This window comes from Geotrypetes seraphini, chromosome 2 (assembly GCF_902459505.1).
Source record: "Geotrypetes seraphini chromosome 2, aGeoSer1.1, whole genome shotgun sequence".
Taxonomy (NCBI): domain Eukaryota; kingdom Metazoa; phylum Chordata; class Amphibia; order Gymnophiona; family Dermophiidae; genus Geotrypetes; species Geotrypetes seraphini.
In genome coordinates, this window is record NC_047085.1 from 159,282,259 (window position 1) to 159,298,656 (window position 16,398).

The 16,398-nt window shown below is 42.1% G+C and overlaps 1 protein-coding gene across 4 annotated transcripts in view; it reads left to right on the forward strand.

Moving 5' to 3' along the window:
- The window catches only part of LDLRAD4 (low density lipoprotein receptor class A domain containing 4), a 766,771-nt gene that overhangs the window by 144,164 nt on the left and 606,209 nt on the right, over positions 1-16,398 (forward strand). The gene's annotated exons all lie outside the window — the stretch shown is intronic.

Sequence of the window (16,398 nt, forward strand, 5' to 3'; positions counted from 1 at the left end):
GGGGAGATATGACTGAGGTCTACAAAATCCTGAGTGTAGAGCGGGTAAAAGTGAATTGATTTTTTTTACTCCTTCAAAAATTACAAAGACTAGGGTTACATGGAAATAACTTTAAAACAAATAGGAGGAAAGATGTTTTTACTTAACAAATAAGCTGTGGAACTCATTGTTGGAGGATGTGGTAACAGCAGTTAGCATATCTGGGTTTTAAAAAGATTTGGACTGGTTCCTGGAGGAAAAGCCTATATTAGTCTGCTCTTGAGATAGACATAGGGGAAGCCACTGCTTGTCCTGGGATCGATAGCATGAAATGTTACTACTGTTTGGGTTTCTGCCAGGCACTTGTGATCTATATTGACCACTGTAGAAACAGGATACTAGGTTAGATGCATAGGCGTCGGAACGTGGGTGGCCACAGGGGTCGTGGTCTCCCCCCAAATTTAGCCCTGGTGGTCCAGAGATGCAGCAGGCAGGAGCATGCTTTCTGTGTTCCTGCCCGTTGCTAACCCGGTGGGTGGTGACATTTGCGGGATGCGTTTTCTTCTGCCGCTCAGTGGCAACAAGCAGAAATGCGCTTTGGTGCTCCTGCTTGGCATTGAGCGGCTTTTTGACTGGCTCCCGTGAATTCTCACAAATCATGAGAATTCATAGGAGCCAGTCAAAAAGCCATTCAGCACTGAACAGGAGTGCTAAAGTGCGCTTGTGCTTGTTGCTGCTGAGCAGAAGAAGAAAATGCATCTTGCAGCTGTCGCCACCCACCAGGTTAGCAGTGAAGAAGGAGGGCAGGGCAGGGAGGGGGGCTGGGTGCAGAGACTGACAGGGGGGAGGGAATGGGGCTGGGTGCAGAGTCTAACAGGGAGGGGGAGGGGGAGCTGGGTTCAGTGCAGTGCCTGACAAGGGGGAGGGAAGGGGGCTGGGTGCAGAGCCTGGCAGCGAGAGGCTGGGTAGGGAGGGGGTAGAGGGGGTAGGGAGGTGGGAAGGCAGGGAGGACAGATGCACAGGGGGTTGGGAAGACAGATATGGCACATACTGGGAGAGGGTTGGGAAGGACAAATGCACAGGCATGGAGATTAGGAAAGGAGGAAAAGAGATATGCTACACAGGTGGAGTAGTGGGAAGGGAGAGAAAGAAATCCTGCCAGTGGGAAAAGGAATAAAGAGGAAGAATTGTTGTACATGATAGCGGTGGGGAGAGGAGGAAGGGAGAAATTTTACACTGGGAGGGATGAGAGATGACCCAAAGAAAGGAGAGATGTTAGACCACTGGGAAGGAGAGAGAGAGAGAGAGAGAGAGAGAGATGACAGACTACAGAATGGAAGGGAAGGAAGAGAGAGAAAGAGATGCCAGAAAGGAGAGGAGAGAGATATTAGACCTTGGGAAGGAGAGAGATGCCAGACCTTGGGAGAGGAAAGAGATTCCAGCTATGGGAATGAGAGGAGAAAGATTCCAGACCATATGAGGGAGGAAGGAGGCAGACAGAGATGTCTGACCATGGGAGAGGGATGAAAAAGTAGACCTTGAGAAGAAAGCAGATGGCGCAACGAGTGAGGTGATTAAATTTTCGGATGATCCAAAGTTATTCAGAGTAGTGAGGATACAGAAGGATTGCGAAGACCTATAAAATGATATAAATACACTTGAGGGATGGGCCGTGAAATGGAAAATGAGGTTCAACGTGGATAAGTGCAAGGTGATGCATGTCAGTAACAAAAAATCATGCACGGAGAGAGCCCCCAGGAAAAAGACTTGGGAGTACTTGTAGACAAGTCAATGAAACCGTCCGCGCAATGTGCAGCGGCAGGAAAAAGGGCAAACAGAATATTAGGAATGATTAAGAAGGGGATCACAAGCAGATCTGAAAAGGTTATACCGGGCCATGGTACGCCCCACCTGGAACACTGCGTCCAATACTGGTCACTGTACATAAGAAAGGACATAATACTACTCGAAAGGGTCCAGAGAAGAGCTACAAAAATGGTTAAGGGACTGGGGGAGTTGTCATACAACGAGAGGCTAGAGAAACTAGACAAAATGCTGGCCTACATTTCAAATAGATGTGTCTGCTAAACTGATCGTAGCAAGGAAATCTCCCTGCTGCAATTAGTTGAGCGGCCATGGCAGGGAACCCCCGAATCCCATTGCAAGTCGGCCAGCAGGAGGGATACCCACTCTCTCCTATTGCCAGCCCCAAACCCCCCCCCTCACATACACACTCCTGCCGCGGAGAGTATGGGGGGGTTGGGGGTAGTGGGGGGAGGGAGAGAACATCCCTCCTGCAGGCTGACTTGCGGTTGGGTTCGGGGATTCCCTTCTGCTGCCGCTTAGCTGATCGTGGCAGGGAGATTCCCTTACCGGAATAAGCTGAACGGCAATGTGAATCTCCAAACGGTGCCTGTGACGTGGATGTCGGTTAGAGAATTAAGGGGGGTTAGGCATCTGTCTGTTAGTATAGATGCAAGTCTGTATAAAACGTCTGGTGCTATTCTGAAAAACCACTTAGGTGGTTGCTGAGATCCTATACAGAATCAGGCCCTGGATGACCTTGATTTCAGAGGTTTTGCATAAATATATAGCTTTGCTGGCAAGTTTGTATGTTACACCTGTTAAAACCTGTCATTTCCATGGAAAGAAAAGGTTCCCTCATTATTCTGTGGTAGGGGTTGAGGGATATTGCTGCGCAGCAAGATTTTTATTTTAATTTCTGAATGGTATGACACCCCCTCCAACGCATACATACATATATTTTGTATCATTTTTGTTGTTGTTGTTGGTTTTTTTTATAAATCTTTATTGATTTTTCAACTTTGACAATGCAATACAATTATCTGAACATAAATATTTCATAAAACGCATGATTAAACATACAATTTATACTTAGAACAATCATTTTCTCCCTCCCTTAACAAATTACTACAATAAGACAAATTATGTAATTATAATATTATCTAATATAATAAAACGCTAGCCGCGCATGCGCACTCCATCTGTGTGTTCTGTTTTCCGTGCGCTGTAGAGCACCGCAGGTAGGAGTGCGCATGCACGCGAAACTCTCTCTCCCCCTCCCCCCCCGAGGCGGATGTCGGCTGCTCTTCAGCTCCTCCAGGCAATGGCAGACCAAACAGGACCCAATAGCGGAACCCAAGGTAATATTCTTGACTCCCTTAGTTCTAACTGAAGTTAGTTTTAAGTTCTAAGCCACGGCGGCGCCTCCTCTCACGAGCCGCACCTGCGTCGGAGAAGGCTTCCGATGCAGGCAGGGATCGTGAGAGTAGCCGCTGCTACGGCTTAGAACTTAAAACTAACTTCGGTCAGAACTAAGGGAGTCAAGGCCCCAATTGTAACGGTCATCGGCGTCATCTTCGCCCCTCTCCCCGGCATACCCGAACCCCCATTCAGCCTCTCATCTGACCCTCCCTTCGGCTCCCCTAGTCCCTTGCCGCCGCTCCTCTTCTCTTCCCGCGGTCCCGACAAAGTCCTGACTCCAGCAGCGGCTGCAGCACTCTAAACACGCTGCTTCGCGGCCTGCTACTGCCCTGATTTGCTCTGCCCAACACGGGAGAGCAAATCAGGCCAGTAGAAGGCCACGAAGCAGCATGTTTAGAGTGCTGCGGCCGCTGCTGGAGTCAGGATGTTTGTCGGGACCGCAGGAAGGGGGCGGCAAGGGACTAAGGGAGCCAGCCACACCGCGGGAAGGGAGGGTCAGATGGGAGGGAAAGGGGGCTGTTTTGGGGGAGGGGTGTGCTGGGAGGCAGACAGCTTTGCTTGGGGGGGAAGACAAAAGAGGGGCCACGGAGAGACAGCCAGGGAGGAACTGGAGGGGGAGAGGGAAAGGGGGCTGCTTTGGGGGAGGGATGTGCTGGGAGGCAGATAGCTTTGCTTGGTGGGGGAAGACAGAAGGGAGGCCACGGAGAGACAGCCAGGGAGGAACTGGAGGCGGAGAGGGAAAGGAGGCTGCTTTGGGGGGAGGGGTGTGTTGGGAGGCAGACAGCTTTGCTTGGGGGAAGGGAGACAGAAGGGGGCCACAGAGAGACAGTCAGGGAGGAACTGGAGGGGAAGAGGGAAAGGGGGCTGCTTTCTAGCACCCGTTAATGTTATGGGCTTTAATACTAGTAATTAAGTATTTTAATAAACAAAATATCTTTTCCTCCCTCCTCCCTCCCCTGGATGTGTAAGGAATTCCACCAACCTCCCAAAAAAAAAATTTGTTGTATTTGATCTCAGATTGCTCTTAGACCGGCATGCATGTTGTTACTGTAACGATGGAGTAAAGATTGCCATGTTTTATCGCTATTTGATTGCATCATTGATCTATGTCAGTGTTACTTTTAGTAATGAGGCAAATGCCTGTTAACACTTACCCCCTCTTTTACAAAGGTGCGCTAGGCTTTTTAGCGTGGGCTAAATATTAGCGTGCACTAAACACATGCTAAACGCTAATGCGTGCATGTTATCCTATGGACATGTTATCGGTTAGCGCACGTGCTAAATCCACGCTAAAACGCTTAGTGCTCCTTTGTAAAAGAAGGCCTTAATAATTAAGCAACTTTAAAATGACTAGTTAGCTTTAATGGTTCCCAGTTTTGCACTCTGTAAACTGTTTTGAGCCACTAATGTTGCTTGTTGCTAATCTGATGTGAGTTTGACTGTTGTCTTCTGTATAATGCGACAAAAAGGTTGCTCATTTTCTACGTGTTTTTCATGCCCGCCCTTGCTGAGTTCTCTGATTCATTCTAGAATATTTGTAATATATACTTAGCGAAAGGAGATGCTGAGTCTGACACGGGCGCAATTTTTTTACCACAGGAGCAAGACTTTTTACCACTCTCACGGGGCAGTAAAAGGTCTTGTCCCCATTCCCGCGGTAAACCAGTTGCAAATGTCTCCATTCCTGTGGATTTACTGCGGTAACCACGGTTTACCGTGGTATACGGTCCCTGTGTTATTCTCTAATTTACTATACTGTATATATGAGTGAATTAGGAAAAATCTTTTCAAATTTAGGTTACACAATATATACTTATGCAGTTGATATATTTCTACTCTGCCCACTCATGGAAGCAACAATAAATGTTCCTGAATATATCAGTCAAGTTATAGATAAAGTAGTGATTGGGCTAGAAAAAAACCTTTTAAAATTGAATACGGCTAGGACAAAACTACTTTCAGAATAAGTCTTACAAATTAAAAATCTTATACATTAAAATGATTGCACAGACTTATTAAACTTTAGTTTTTTGTGTTGTGGTTTTTATTTTTAGTTCTATGATTGTTTATGCTTTTTATAATTTGGACAGAGAGAGAGAAGCGACTCAAACAATTTTACAACTCTTTCAATACATACCACCCTACAATCAAATTCAAAATTAACTATTCCCCAGAAAAAGTCAAATTTCTAGACACCACAGTCTCTATCAACAACGGTTACATCCAAACATCTATAAACAAGAAACCTACAGACAGATGCAGATACCTCCACAACTCCACTTTCCATCCCTCACATATAAAAAGATCTGTCATACACCCCAAGCCACACGATACCACCGTATCTGCTCTGACCCAAGAGACAGAGATAAAACACCTAGAAACCCTGACTGGATCCTTTAACCCTACAATAATCTCCAAAAATATTGCCTCATCACTTAAAACACCCAGACAGAACCTATTGCACTACAAGGACAAGAAAACGACAGAAAGGACCCCCTCGGTAGTGACATACAATCCAGATCTGGAAAATCTAAGGGTTTCTTTTACTAAGGTGCGCTAGCAGTTTTAGCGCGCGCTATAATACCGCATGCGCTAAACGCTAACGCCTCCGTAGAGCTTGCGTTAATATTTTTTGTTTAGCACGTGATTAGCACACGCTAATCTTTAGCACGCGCTAAAAACGCTAGCGCATCTTAGTAAAAGGGGCCCTAAGAAAAATTATGATATCTACAACCACTAGTCCAAGAAGATGAGTTGCTAAAAGAAATATTCCCAGCTCCACCTTTGCTGGCCTTCCGTCATTCACCAAATCTGAAACAGAAACTGGTACGAAGCAAACTCCCTACACAAATGTGCAAAGAAGGGAATGGCACACATCCGTGCAGTGTGGCAAGCTGCAAATTGTGCGAGCACATCTCAGAGGATCCCATAGTCACTCATATGGGAAAAACATTCAACATAAGGGGATCCTTCGTATGCTTATCTTCCAATGTGATATATAACATTCAATGCAAAAAGTGCAAAGAAGGATGCTACATTGGTGAAACAGGCCAGATGCTAAAGTCTAGGATCAACTCACACAGATATCATATTAAAAATTGCAATGCCAAACAGGATGTCACCTGTGTTGGACAGCACTTTGGAAAAACTGACCACTGCTCCAATGATTTTATGGTGAGAATGCTAAAAGGAATTTTTAAGACAATCCAAGAACGTAAGGCTTTTGAAATCAAAATGATAACCACTGGATAGGACTCGACAAGGACCTTGGCTTTCTTTCCCACTACAAAGAAACTTAAACTGATTTGTCACCTCTTTGTCTCCAACGACCACCAAAATGCTTTCATGTTTCCCTTATATATACTGATTTTGCCAACATTTGCTTATTTCTGATCTGCGGAAGAAGGGGTTACCTTTGAAAGTTAATCATACACCAAGTTAGTCCAATTAAAAAGGTATTATTTTTTCCTTTATGTTTTTGTTTTATTTCTACATATTACCATGATTTCCATAGAGATTGGACTCCTGACTTTTGCCATATATGGGTTTGTTTGTTTTTCTTCATGGAGTGCAGGAATTAACACTGATGATTGGAGGATTCCCTTGATATTTTGCTTGACCTCAGGTTTTTTTTTTTTTTTTTTTTGGGGGGGGGGGGTGTTAATTTGGCTTGGATGTGAGATTTTTCCCCTCTTCTGTTTTGGATGTATTCACAGAATACAGCCTTTTAGAGACACTGCTACATGACAGACTCAGATATGATTGTCCTGCATTGCAGTGCACAGGGCTGGGTTTGGGGCCATGGAGCTATCTTTCTGGTGGGATTTTTCACAGAAGCAGATTTCAGCAATTGGAATCATATCAGGGGAAAGAACTGCAGCCAAAAAAAAGTCATGAGGTAACCTTTCTGTGCAAATTTATAAGATAAGGAGTTTTCACCAGCAGAGTACTAATGGACTGAGAATTCTCTGTTAGTAAGAAGTTTTAATATATTTTATCAATCTTAGATTGGCTTGTGTTAGTCTGTAGGGTAAACATCATTGAGCAAGTGTCTGAATGTGATTAATTGCTCAAGGTCTGCTATGCTCTTTCATACTTCCCCTGACTATATGCAGGGGTAATTTTTCAAAGTCTTGAGAAAATCCACCTCATTCAGAGTCTACATAACAAAGATTAGCTTGTGTGTTAAAGCTGTTTAAATGCGTCCAAAAGTTAAAATGCTGTACTCTAAAGGCCTAGTGTGCTTGCAGTAAGCCAGACAGGAGGGAGGCCTACTCCCTCCTGCCACGAACCTCCGCTCCCCACGTTGAAGACCAGAAGGAGAGATGTCTACCATCCTCCGAACCCCCAATGCTACACGAAGCCGAACCCCAACTAACACCCCACCCCAAGGCGGCAGGTCCCCATTCCGCACCCCTAACTATACTCTTACCCCCCGTACCTTTTAGTTGAAAGTCTGGCTGGAGGGATACTCACACCGTCTGTCCGGCAGGCCCACCACTTCAAAATGGCAGGCCTCCCCTTCTCGGTGCATTCTGGGATGCACCGTGGAGGGGCCTAAAGCTCTAATTGGCTCAGGTGCCTAAGGTCCCTCCCATAGGAGATGCCTATGGCTGCTTAACCTCGCTCATGGCCACTTCCAGGAGAAACCACGCCCAGCCTTTGGCAAGCTTAAGTGTCCTGACACATCTCCCTTAACCGCGACAGATGCCTACAGTGTAGGTGCCTGCCTTGGGGTTTTGTTTTTTTTTTTAAGAAAATGTGCATCCTGATTGGCTGGTTAGACAGCGGTTGGACACCTACCTCCACCTACAATCAGGACGCCATTTATAGAATTTACCCCTTTGTGCACATTAATACTATATAGACCCTATGATGGTAATTAAAAAAAAAAAAAATCATATACAGTAGACTCTCAGTTAACCGGATACATAGATGCTGGTTGCTTGAGAGTTACTATAAAAATAGGCCTGAATAATACTATACCCCATACTATTCCATACCATAAACTGCTGCAGACAAAGTACTGGACATGTTGTAGGCAAAGTGTGGGCATACTCAGGTATGGCGTGCTAAGTTTACACTTAAATTTCCACCATAAATTTATTTTATTTTATTTTTTATTTAAAGTATTGCAGTATTTCTTGATTTTATGGGGGGGGGGGTTTGCTTGAGAGTTCTGCTTGAGTTCTGATTAGTGATAGTCTACTAAAATGTAGTGCATAGTCTATTAAGTGATGTCATAACATGCATATTAAATATTTCTTGAAATAAACCCCAAAACTTTTTTTTATTGGTGTCTGGGCCTTCTTTGTTTTTAAGACCTCTGAAAGTGTATGTGTAGTATACCTCTTGCTGCAAAAAGACAAGGTATTCTGGGACTTTTTGGAGACTTTTGGAAAGTAGACGTGTACATTGAATTTTCTACTGTGCATTAACAATAAATGTAGGTACTGTGCAGCAGTGGTGCAGCCACAGGTAGGCCAGGGCCCACCCAATGTGGACTCGGGCCCACCCAAAATTGTGGCATTCTTGCTGTGGCTGTAGGGAGCCCTAAACTCCACCAGCTGAAGACTTCCTCCTCCTTGGGCAGCCAGCACTTTTTTCAAACAGCAACTGGCAGCACTTCCCTTGAACTGATGCTGGCCCCTCTGCATACGTTTAGTTTTCATGCATGTGCAAACATTGAGCATGCATGACCTACCAGCGTCAGCATCGGCTTGAGCCAAGTTTTCTGGTTGCCATTTGGAAGAGCGCTGACGGCCCGAGGAGGAAGAAGTCTTCAGTTGGCGTGGTTTGAGGATCCCCGCCAGCTCAAGTATTTAATATTTTGAGTTTGTGAGAAGGGGGAGATTGAGTCCATGCCCATCCAAAATCGGTCATCTGGCTACACCCCTGCTGTGCAGGCTTAAATGTCTAGGAAATACTAATCTACCCCAAAAATGGTAGAAGTGGTTAATAAATAACAATAAATAAAAATACTCCATTTGTTGAATATGGAAGCACTATCCACAACGGAAGAAAAAGCCTCAGGTATATCACTGCAGAGCAAGAAATGCTCAAATCTCCTCCACACACATCATCAGCAAAAAACTTCCAAAGGGAATGTGCAAAAACCACTACTCTATTTTTGCAGGACAAAATTAAGGCCTTTAACTAATTGTGAAGATATAAGTGATGCAACATGTTAGCCAACGTTTCACGGTGTGTAGCCTTTTCTTCAGGGCTTTGTTAAATTTCACTTCCCCACATTTATTGCGTTACTTGCTATTCAGCTACTACCAGCGTCCTGTCCGTTTATACATAATTTGGATCTTAGGTGCCTGATCATAGTAACATAGTAACATAGTAGATGACGGCAGATAAAGACCCGAATGGTCCATTCAGTCTGCCCAACCTGATTCAATTTAAATTTTTTTAAATTTTTTCTTCTTAAGCTATTTCTGGGAAAGAATCCAAAGCTCTACCCAGTACTGTGCTTGGGTTCCAACTGCCGAAATCTCCGTTAAAACCTATTCCAGCCCATCTGCACCCTCCCAGCCATTGAAGCCCACCCCAGCCCATCCTCCACCAAACGGCCATATACAGACACAGACCGTGCAAGTCTGCCCAGTACTGGCCTTTGTTCAATTTTTAATATTATTTTCAGATTCTAGATCCTCTGTGTTCATCCCACGCTTCTTTGAACTCAGTCACAGTTTTCTAAGGTGTGTACCTGTTCAGTGATGGAAAAGATGCTCAGCACCTGTCCTTAGATCCTTGTTTGTTATATGTGCAGCCCCATTTTGGCTAAACATAGAAATTGGAATTGAAATATCCAGGTTGGGATGTGTGCATGTCCAATAGTATTTTAGAGCCTTTTCTAAAATCTATGCAGAAATACATGTATATTTACCAGCTACATGTGGTGGGACAAGCATTTTACACAGGTCAACGTCTAAAACCATCAACAAAAGCAATGCAACAATGTACATGTCTAAATGTCGGCACTTACATGTCTAAACTGGTATTTCAGAACGTGGACATATAAGTGCCGACACTTAGAGCGCCTTTTACAAAGGTGCGCCAGCATTTTTAACGCACGCACCGGATTAGCGCGCGCCATAGCGCACACTAGATGAAAATCTACCGCCTGCTCAAAAGGAGGCGGTAGCGGCTAGCGCACAGGGCAATTTACCGTGTGCTATTCCGCGCATTAAGGCCCTAGCACGGCTTTGTAAAAGGAGCCTTTAGGCATGAATGTCTGCTTAACTTGCACTGTAAAATAACCAGGGTAAATTATAACCAGTAAATTGTATATTAGAATTAGACCCTAAATATGTGTCTAGCTAGAAAAACTTTTATCGGAAACATATACTGAAATTATGGCTAATCTAGTGTAAATTGTAACCTGTTAACTATATACCATGTATGTTAAACGTGTAAATCAGAATGTATACCAAATAAATTGAATAAAGGTTTTAGTAGCTGGACAACGTTCACACCTCATATATCAAAAACTCTCAGGCTACACACTTACAATAACGCAACATATGAAAAATAATATAGACAAAGAACAACGGAGAAAAATGAACCTCAATTGTGAGGGGCCAGGACTACACAAGTACCTGGACCCATTCACATCATCACGGGTTCATAAAAAAACTCCGTGTACATTTAAATAATTCTCATTCATACGTTTTATCAAAAACTCTTTTCTCTATTTTTCAAACTTTTTTATGTGTGTGAACCTAGTCAGTAGTATTACTTATCAATTTTTCAGTGTAAACCAGAACCAAGCTAACTAAAAAATTATTAATGAGGGCAACAGCTCAACTTCACAGGTGTAAATAATTGTAGAAGCCTGAAAATACTGCCATCAATGAGAGCAAAAAACGTTCACTCATCTGGAAAAAAAGATGGTTCTGACGATTCTTCAAGTCGTGTCCCAACAGAAAAGTCCTTCTGTTTCTCCTACAAGGCTACTTCAGGGGAGTATTCCATTATCCAGAATTTTCACCTCTACCAATATAGTCCATATAAAGCTGGCTCCTCTCCAAAATGGTTCTGGGACTGTGAGACGCGCCCGGCTCGAACAAAAAGCCGAACGAACCGGGCGTCATGACGTCATCACGAAAAACGTGATGCGTGATAAGCTAAACACCAGCCAATCCAAAATCTCCAATTCTGATCTACCAGCTTCAAAATATATCACAAAAACAGAAACAAAAACAGACCCAAGGATGAAACTCTTCATAAAAATGGTTGCCATTCGTGTACAGTATTTAAGCCTTCAGGTTCTAATGTTTGTAACCGATTGATCCACTGCTGTTCTTTCTGCCACAGTACTTTTCTAGTATCGCCTCTCCTCAAAGATGTAATTAATTTTTCTATTACATAGCACTTCAGATTTTCAAACTTATGATTTTGTTGAACACAATGAGTGACTATAGGAGCCGTTAATTTGCTAGTATTCAGGCAACTTTTATGTTCTGTCATTCTTACTGTCAACGTTCGTGATGTTTGGCCCACGTATAGCAAGTCACATGGGCACTGAAGAATATATATAATGTTTGTAGATTGACATGTGGAAGTGTGACGTAAATTATAGCTCTTACCATTTTTCGGATTAATAAACATAGAAGTAGTAACCATAATGTTACAATTGGAACAGTGGCCACAAGGACCATGTCCAAGTGCCATCTCCATATTCTGTGGATCAAAATGTTCTTTAGATGTGTGACATAACCAGTCACTTAAATTTCTGTTTCTTGATTGAGAGAAAATAAATTTCTTTTCAGCAAAACATGAAAGAGTTTTCAATAATGGTAAATGTTTTTTGTATTTACTAATAATCTGCTGAGACATGCGAGTTTGTTTTATAACGCATGGAATTAATTTTTCTTCTACTTGAGGTCTACTATATTCCAATAATGCTTCTCTCGGATTATGCAAAGCTCTTTTTTTTGCTTTTTTGACCACATTATGAGGATAGTCCCTGGTGATTAACCTTTGTTCCAAAATTTTAGCTTCTTGTATAAATATCTCTTTGGTATTACATATCCGACGATATCTTAGAAACTGAGCAAAAGGAATACTAGTTTTTAAATGAGCAGGATGCATACTGTCAAATTTTAATAAAGTGTTTTTATCAGTATCTTTACGATAAATAGATGTTTCAAATCCATGATCTCTCTTCTGTATTAAAACATCCAAGAAGCTGATCTTATCCATGCTTGAAGACATAGTAAATTTAATAGATCGGTGACATTGATTGATTAACCTTTCAAAATCTTGTAGTTGTTGCAAAGTACCTGACCATATCATAAAAATATCGTCAATAAAGCGCCACCATTGAACTGCATATTGAAATTCAGGGAGTATGTAAATGAAAGACTCTTCAAACCATGACATGTAAAGATTGGCTATAGTTGGTGCAAATGAAGCACCCATTGCAATACCCGACAGTTGTTTATAAAACTCTCCATTGAAGATAAAGTAGTTATTTTGTAAAGCAACAGCACTTAATTCTTTCAAGAACTGTGTAACATTATTATTCCTATTAGGAAGAGTATTCCATAAAGTTTCAAGTACTGTAAGGGCTTCTTCTTGCGGAATGTTCGTATAAAGTGAACAGACATCAAATGTCACTAAAATATAATTTGTGGGTACTGCCCCTTGTAAATCATTTAACATTTTTAAAAAATGTGTGGTATCTTGTATATATGACTACAAGATTTTGAAAGGTTAATCAATCAATGTCACCGATCTATTAAATTTACTATGTCTTCAAGCATGGATAAGATCAGCTTCTTGGATGTTTTAATACAGAAGAGAGATCATGGATTTGAAACATCTATTTATCGTAAAGATACTGATAAAAACACTTTATTAAAATTTGACAGTATGCATCCTGCTCATTTAAAAACTAGTATTCCTTTTGCTCAGTTTCTAAGATATCGTCGGATATGTAATACCAAAGAGATATTTATACAAGAAGCTAAAATTTTGGAACAAAGGTTAATCACCAGGGACTATCCTCATAATGTGGTCAAAAAAGCAAAAAAAAGAGCTTTGCATAATCCGAGAGAAGCATTATTGGAATATAGTAGACCTCAAGTAGAAGAAAAATTAATTCCATGCGTTATAAAACAAACTCGCATGTCTCAGCAGATTAGTAGTAAATACAAAAAACATTTACCATTATTGAAAACTCTTTCATGTTTTGCTGAAAAGAAATTTATTTTCTCTCAATCAAGAAACAGAAATTTAAGTGACTGGTTATGTCACACATCTAAAGAACATTTTGATCCACAGAATATGGAGATGGCACTTGGACATGGTCCTTGTGGCCACTGTTCCAATTGTAACATTATGGTTACTACTTCTATGTTTATTAATCCGAAAAATGGTAAGAGCTATAATTTACGTCACACTTCCACATGTCAATCTACAAACATTATATATATTCTTCAGTGCCCATGTGACTTGCTATACGTGGGCCAAACATCACGAACGTTGACAGTAAGAATGACAGAACATAAAAGTTGCCTGAATACTAGCAAATTAACGGCTCCTATAGTCACTCATTGTGTTCAACAAAATCATAAGTTTGAAAATCTGAAGTGCTATGTAATAGAAAAATTAATTACATCTTTGAGGAGAGGCGATACTAGAAAAGTACTGTGGCAGAAAGAACAGCAGTGGATCAATCGGTTACAAACATTAGAACCTGAAGGCTTAAATACTGTACACGAATGGCAACCATTTTTATGAAGAGTTTCATCCTTGGGTCTGTTTTTGTTTCTGTTTTTGTGATATATTTTGAAGCTGGTAGATCAGAATTGGAGATTTTGGATTGGCTGGTGTTTAGCTTATCACGCATCACGTTTTTCGTGATGACGTCATGACGCCCGGTTCGTTCGGCTTTTTGTTCGAGCCGGGCGCGTCTCACAGTCCCAGAACCATTTTGGAGAGGAGCCAGCTTTATATGGACTATATTGGTAGAGGTGAAAATTCTGGATAATGGAATACTCCCCTGAAGTAGCCTTGTAGGAGAAACAGAAGGACTTTTCTGTTGGGACACGACTTGAAGAATCGTCAGAACCATCTTTTTTTCCAGATGAGTGAACGTTTTTTGCTCTCATTGATGGCAGTATTTTCAGGCTTCTACAATTATTTACACCTGTGAAGTTGAGCTGTTGCCCTCATTAATAATTTTTTAGTTAGCTTGGTTCTGGTTTACACTGAAAAATTGATAAGTAATACTACTGACTAGGTTCACACACATAAAAAAGTTTGAAAAATAGAGAAAAGAGTTTTTGATAAAACGTATGAATGAGAATTATTTAAATGTACACGGAGTTTTTTTATGAACCCGTGATGATGTGAATGGGTCCAGGTACTTGTGTAGTCCTGGCCCCTCACAATTGAGGTTCATTTTTCTCCGTTGTTCTTTGTCTATATTATTTTTCATATGTTGCGTTATTGTAAGTGTGTAGCCTGAGAGTTTTTGATATATGAGGTGTGAACGTTGTCCAGCTACTAAAACCTTTATTCAATTTATTTGGTATACATTCTGATTTATTTAATTGAATTCCCTGTTATATTTAGTTGTTAAACGTGTAACCCATTCAGGGCTCTTTGGGGACAACGGGATAGTAATCGAAATAAATAAATCTATCTAAGTGCCCCTAATTAAGAAAAGAGGCTGCAGTCTCTCTCTTGTGGGGTGAAAATCACTGACAGATTAAGGGGGAGACCTTCCTTACACTCTGCCCAGCATTGATCAAACCTAAACATATCTGGGAGCAGCTCTAAATTCAGATGTTGATCTATATATTCATGGTTGCGCATTCCCCTTCTAAAAAATTGGAAATACATATGTAGTTTTAGGTTCTGCCCTAGGCCTGCCCAAACCCTTCCCCCTTGCCGTATGCACATAAGACAAGATTCAATATACGGTGTTGAAAAATCGATACCTCCAAAAAATTCGGCACTCAATGCTATTCTATAAAGATGAGCGCCCATTGTTGAAGAGCATTAAGTGCCGATTTTGGCACCCCCAAATTTGGACGCCAGGACTTGTGCCTGCCAAAATTAGGTGCAATTCCTGGCACCCAATTTGGGTGCATATCTGTGGTGTTCTGTAACACTATGCACAGATTTTAGGAATGGTCACACCCTCTTTTGGGATGCACGCTATGGGATTTGAGCACAAATTGTTGTGGCAAGATGTGCATGCAAATTCAACTTGGTGCCCATTAGCAACCAATTATTGTGATTAATTAGCTTGGGAACCAATTTAGCTGGACGCACATTTTGGATTGGTGTCCAAATATTTGTGCCCAAAAATAAATGCCATATATAGAATTCAGTGGAAAGTGCAGATTTAGAGGAGAGAGACAAGATGGCGTTTGGAGCAGGATGCTAAGAGGAGCACTCCCATCTCTAAGGTTTAATTTTTTGTTAAAAATCTTTTTGGAAACTCATCTCCATGCCGAAGAGAAGGGGGAAACAGAGGGGTGTCCCTCCACCTACCTCTGGATCCTTGACGCCGAGACAGACTGTAATTACTGACTTTACAGTCCAACCTTCCATGTCGGGCGTTTCTGCTGTTGCTGTGAGCCGGGAAGCTCACAGCCTGGACAGCGAGATGTCTCTCTCGCTGAGCCCGCGAGGACCGCACACCCCTCCCAAACCTGGGGAAACGTCGGCGGAGCAGAGCATGCAGGAGGGCTCCCCCGGTGCAAGGAGAGAGGCATGTTCGTTTGCCGCGATTAACCCGGAAGTGGTTACAACTACACTGACCTCAGTGTTGGAGGTGCAGCGTTCAGGGAGTGAGGAGCCTCTGGCAGCGAACGGTGGTGAGGTTGAAGGAGCCCAGAGTTTTTCTCTTGGGGCAGAAACTACATAAAATCTGGCTGCTATCACCTCCCTCAAGCCGTTGGTGAGACCACAGGCAGTAACACTGGATTCCATCTGGACTGCAATAGAGAATCTACACCTGGTATGCACTAATTTTGTTGCTATTTCCTTGAATTCTACCACTAGGATAAGTTCTTTAGAGACTTCTATTCAACAACATCAAGTGGATCTTAAAAATTTAGAAAAAGTAACAACCGAGACTAAGAATTTGCTTACTAAACAAATGTCAGACAAAATGATGATCTTGAGGAAGATTGAAAACTTAGAAAACCAAAAAAAAATTTGAAT